Below are 5776 nucleotides of genomic sequence, written 5' to 3'. Positions count from 1 at the left end.
TTCTCATGAGCCAGACGTGGAAACTGAATCTGTTTATAGCAAGACACGTGTTCACGACGTTCATGGCACATATTCACCTTTTCAGATCTTCTTCTGTAGCTATTCTCATTTTTATATATGGTCACTATTTCTGACTAGACTTCTCCATTGGAGGTTTTGCTGTGATTTTGTATGACCAGTGCTTTATTGTAACATGCTATCTGTCGAGCCGTGCTGTTTAGGATTACTGCACATGCTCACAGCACAGTTACTCCATGTTTGATAACATGTCGATAGAATCACGCTGCCTGAGTTTATAACAGTGATGTGCGACATATGTCTGGAGTTTTTGTTCATTTTATGAAGTGCTTGATGGAGTCTTTGAACCGTTTGCCTGGTGTTTGTGACCTGACATCCAGATATTCAGTGGTTTCCCAATTCGCAACATGTTTTTAAATCTGTGATTACTTGCTGTTATTCATATGATCCTTCAAATAATTGATTTACTACATGCATGCACCTTTATGCTTTCAAGCTGTGTTTTTTGAGGGTTTTCAAAATTGTTACAAATACAGCTATGAGGCGTGTACAAAAAAATAAAATAATAATCATAATACAAGTATCTTCATTGCACACAGTTAGTTTCTTCCTTATTTTGTGGGGATTTCTTTCAGCTGTTAAAGTTGCTGACACTGTGTGAGGTAGGAGACCACAGGTCTGTCAGTTTGTGTTACAGTAGTACAGTTTGATAAAGCAGGATAAATCGATAAAACACCGAATGTCTTTCTTGATGCCAGCACTTCTTATCCTAATCTTACATTCAACTTTTTCAACAGACACTTAGTGCGGACCTCCAGAGCTCCACTCCATTGAGGAGGGTGTTGCTTTATATTATACATCAGTGATGACACCCGGTTACATTATGGTGAAGGTCAGGGTTAAGGGAGGATTTATCTGACTCAAGTCCAGTAAACCAGGTGACAAAACATTGCGATCCATTTGGCTGTCCAGTGACCTACTCAATCGCAGACCCCTTCAGCTGGACCCATTGTCACTACCTCATTTGTGCTGCCCGCCAGATCTGCACACATGCGTATTGAAAGTCTGCTTCATTACACAGTTTACGGTGCTGACCAATCTGTTTTACACAAGCGTTAATAATTTATGGAGTGTGTGATATCATATCTGAGTTGATGTGACGCACTGCACATGTGCTTAATGAAGAAAATAAAATAAACTCCAATTTACAGCACGGCCCGATCTGAACTGAGCGTACTGATCCACCACTGACAGGGCTGTATTGTCAGTTTAGTTCCACATTAGTTGACCATAATGAGAATATTATGGAAATACTTTGTTGTTCTGCTGAGATTCATCATAGGCTGTGTCTTCAGGGCTTTATTAAGCAGGTTACTTTCCTAATTGTTATTACACAACAAAGCAAATTTACACATAAAAAAGGATTAAAAAATACTAAAGAGATGTTGTTTGAGTCCTGCGGTGGGTTGGCACCCTGCCCAGGATTGGTTCCCTGCCTTGTGCCCTGTGTTGGCTGGGATTGGCTCCAGCAGACCCCTGTGACCCTGTGTTCGGATTCAGCGGGTTGGAAAATGGATGGATGGATGGATGTTGTTTGATTCAAAAACTTAAAAGATTTTGGTGGCCCCATAAATATCTAATTCAAAATATACACAATAATAAACTGTAAAATAAAATGTTATTTTTCAAAATGAAAGAAAACTTACAGTAAAAAGTATTATTGTTTTGTATCCTTCCACTTTATGTACAGTATATATGAAAAGTGTTCTCTTACTTTTTTCTGATTACAGTCTTTGATCAGATCCTCACTTTAAGGTGCTGATCACTCATTCAGATTGAGATGGCAGGGAGGCAACTGAAGATCTCGGCTGAAAGCAGTGGACTGTAAGAGAGAAATGAGAGGAGATCTGTGAGTCACCACCACTGAGGTGGTAGGAGAGGCCATGAGATGAAATAACATTGACAAAGGAACAAATGTACAAGGAAAAGAAAAGTGAACCCACACCAGTTCTTGAAGCACATCTGTAGAAATGTTCTGTCAAGAAGACAAAGAGTTGGACCAGGAGACACAAAAGGATGGTATGAGAGGGAGGACTTGAACCTGTTCAAAGCAGAGCCACTTATTCCAATTTAATTAGGAGAAGAGATAAGCAGGGAGTGGTGAACCATAACAAACGCTGATGAACGGGCAAGGAGGATGAGGACAGAGGAGGGAGAAGGAGCTCGAGCAGATCTAAGAGCATTTGTGACTGAACGCAGTGGAGTCTCAGTAGAGGGACCCTTGGAGAATCCACACTGAAGTAGATCTAGTTGATTATAGTCAGAGACAAATGAAGAGAGGTGTTTATGAACTATGAGTTCTAGGGTTTTGGACAGAAATGGCAGAATGGACACAGGATGGTAATTCTCAAGGGCAGATGGGATGAGAGAGGGTTTTTGAGCATATGGGTTCAACAAGACATCTTGAAATTAGTAGAGAAGATACTGGGGGTCAGTGAGGCATTAAAAAGAGAAAAGATATAGGGGATTAAGGAAGGAGAGATGGACTGTAGAAAGGTGTGAAGGAATGGGGTCCAGATCACAGGGGTCTAAAATGTCATTTACAGTAGTGAAGGATGAAAGAGGAGAACGACACAGAGGAGACTCAGAAGATGTCTTTGGGTCTTTTGGTGATTTTGAAAGAGAAGAAAGAAGCAAAATCATCAGGAGAGAATGACAAATGTCTTGGAGCAGCACGAGGAGTTAAGAGAGACTTAAAAGTAGAGAAGAGGTGGTGAGCATTTCTTTCAGAGTACGCAATTAATAAGAATGTCTTTGCAGATATATATATATATATATATATATATATATATATAATATATATATATATATATATATATATATATATGAATGGAAGAGAAGGTCTGTGATACAAAGAATGTGTTGCTATATATTGCCTTTGATTCTTGTAAGTTTAAGCATTATCCTCTGATGAAGACCCCTGACAGGGGTTGAAAGCTCAGGAATTAAACTATTTTATGATACGTGATTCGTTTTTTCTCCCTTTGTGGATCTCCAACTGCAAATATATATATATATATATATATACTAGCTGTACCCGGCCACGCGTTGCTGTAGCTCAGTCTGATTTAATGGAAAAGAAAGAAAAGAGAAAGCGCACATTTCTAATATGTTTAATTTCACAATGCTTGTGGGTATACAATATTTTTTGTTGTTCCATTGTCTGTGCAGATATAGAGATTGTCTGGTTTGCCGACTCTAGAACACGCAACATATAATTGTCCAAGTGAGAAGCAATCCGTGTCCAGTTCTAAACCGCACAATTCCAAAGATTGGCCCTGAGCTTTGTTGATGGTGATTGCAAACGCCGAACGTCGAATTGGGAATTGCAATCTCTTAAATTGAAATGGCATATCCGTTAGAATCATAGGAATATTGTTGCTTCTACGACGTTGCTCATTAATTTTTTTTACTGCAAGCCGCGTGCCGTTGCAAAGCTTTGGCTGGTTGATATTTCGCAACATGATAACTGGCACGCCGATTTTCAATTGCAGTACGTGCGGTGGTATCCCTGGCAGATCGAGTGAATTCAAAAATTTTGTTGGATAATTAACCGCTTCATCTGCTTCCACAACAGTGTCGACGGACTTGTATGTGACTGCCTCGCTTTGTTAGACTGAATAATATTGTTAAGTTCGTAGACGTCTTTGTTCTTGGCCTCAATAATAGCTCATTCACTCAGCCAATCGTGATTCTTATAATTGGTTTGAATATTGGGAAATACTTTTTCAACCAATTCTTCCTTTGACGTCACTAAATTGCAGAAGTTATGAGGCAATGAAATTCGTCCTGAGGTCAGATCAACCGGCACCTTTCCGTTCCCAATTTCCAGCAATTGATGTGAGTATATCTCAGCTGATCGATCGTTTTGCATCTGGACTCGCATATTTGTAGTTAATTTTAACGTCTTTACGTGTCGCCACAAAGTAGAGTATTTCAGGCAAGCATTTATTTCGTCTGCAGGTGTCGATCGAGGAATTACAGGTAATGTTTGCCTGAAATCTCCTGTAAGCAATATTAATGCGTTCTTAAATGGTCTGATGTTTGCACGCAAATCTTCCAATGATCGATCAAGAGCCTCGAGCGATTTTTTTGTGCGCCATTGTGCATTCATCCCAAACAATAAGTTTGCATTTTTGCAATACTTTTCCCATGCCGGACGCTTTGAAAATGTTACACGTGGGACTTTCAATGAATTGCATGTTCAATGGCAACTTCAATGCGGAATGAGCAGTTCTTCCACCTGGTAGCAATGTCGCAGCTATTCCGGACGACGCAAGAGCTAAGGCTATGTTATTTTGGGATCGAATCGATGTTGCTTTTATGACCAATAGATGACGCTGTTTTTCAAAAAAAAGCATGTTTTTACCTGTCACAGGTGTGACGTCTATATAATATAGGTATATAAAAACACGCGCGTATTCGAAAGCAACGGTGTGTCAAAATTTCAAAGCAATCGTTGAAGAACTTTCGGAGATTTAAGACTTTGAACAAACGAACATTTACATTTTTATTTATATAGATATACATCATTGATCATTGCTGCATTGAAAAACAAAAAAGACACGAAGAACTTTACTAGATTTTACAAGAACTATTTAGCCTACAGGAAATTTTACTGTAATTAAAAAAAAAAACTCAGTTCATGATCACTAAAGCAAACGGCTCAGTGGCAGCTCCAGACAAACGCTGCTTCTCCGATGACATTATTGGTTTAATAGGCTCCTATAAGGCAGCAGGACACTGAGCCACCCAGCCTCTCTCCTGCTACAGCGTATTCTCGCTCAACTGGCACGTGACCTGAAATCGGAGACAGGCTGACGTCATCCAATGCGACGGCTCCTGAAGACACACTGCCACCGTCTCAAGGCTGTTGTTGATTGAGGCAGAAGTGTGACCGAGTTCTGAAAGAATCTCATCGACAAGAGGCAGACAGTAAGTAATTTGGAGATGAGCTTTATGGACGTGTGAGTTTTCATTCGCTCCATTAGAATCACCGCGCGCGGCGAGTTCATGTTCGTTAGCCCCCCGCCGAACTTTGCTCGAGTGAATCCTCCTGTGGCCACCCGCGTGCCATTGCTGTTCATTCGTATCAGCAGTTCACTCACGTGGCTGAATCCCAAATTTTAATTTGTAGCACCCAGTCACCCAGAATCGCCGGCATCGAGCAGACGGCCATTCCACACGTAAGACGCTTTGATTACTCCCTTTGTTTCTCTTGTCAATCCGCGGCGCTCAGTTGTGACAGTTGCGGGTTGGTGACCGGCCAGACATTGAAAGAGCGGTGAGGAGTCCCTCGGGCAACTTTGTGTTACTGCCTTACAGTTGTGTCAGAATGAATTTGAATCTCAGCCTGTTTTTACATCTCTATGCAGTTTCCATGTATGCTCTTTTATTCTTATTTTCTCCACTTCTCTAAAGATGTTCAGGTTTAGTGGCCTGGCAAATCTAACTTGTCTTGGTGTGGTTGTGGACTTGAATGTGAGTGTACCCTATGATGGTCTATAGCTGGCTCCTGCCCTGTACAGGTACTCTGGTTTTCTTCCTATACCCCGATAACTTTTTTGTTTTGCACTGGACCACGGTGGTGAGTGGGCTGTGTGGGTCACCTCTTTGTGCCACTCTTAGGTGAACTGTCAGGACTGGCATCTCTCTTCTGCAAAAGACCCACTTTCATTTAATTAGAGTATTCATGAAG

Source organism: Erpetoichthys calabaricus (genome assembly GCF_900747795.2).
Source record: "Erpetoichthys calabaricus chromosome 1 unlocalized genomic scaffold, fErpCal1.3 SUPER_1_unloc_1, whole genome shotgun sequence".
In the NCBI taxonomy this organism is placed as follows: Eukaryota; Metazoa; Chordata; class Cladistia; order Polypteriformes; family Polypteridae; genus Erpetoichthys; species Erpetoichthys calabaricus.
The sequence above is the reverse complement of the archived record's forward strand: the minus strand, read 5'-3'. Positions refer to the sequence as shown.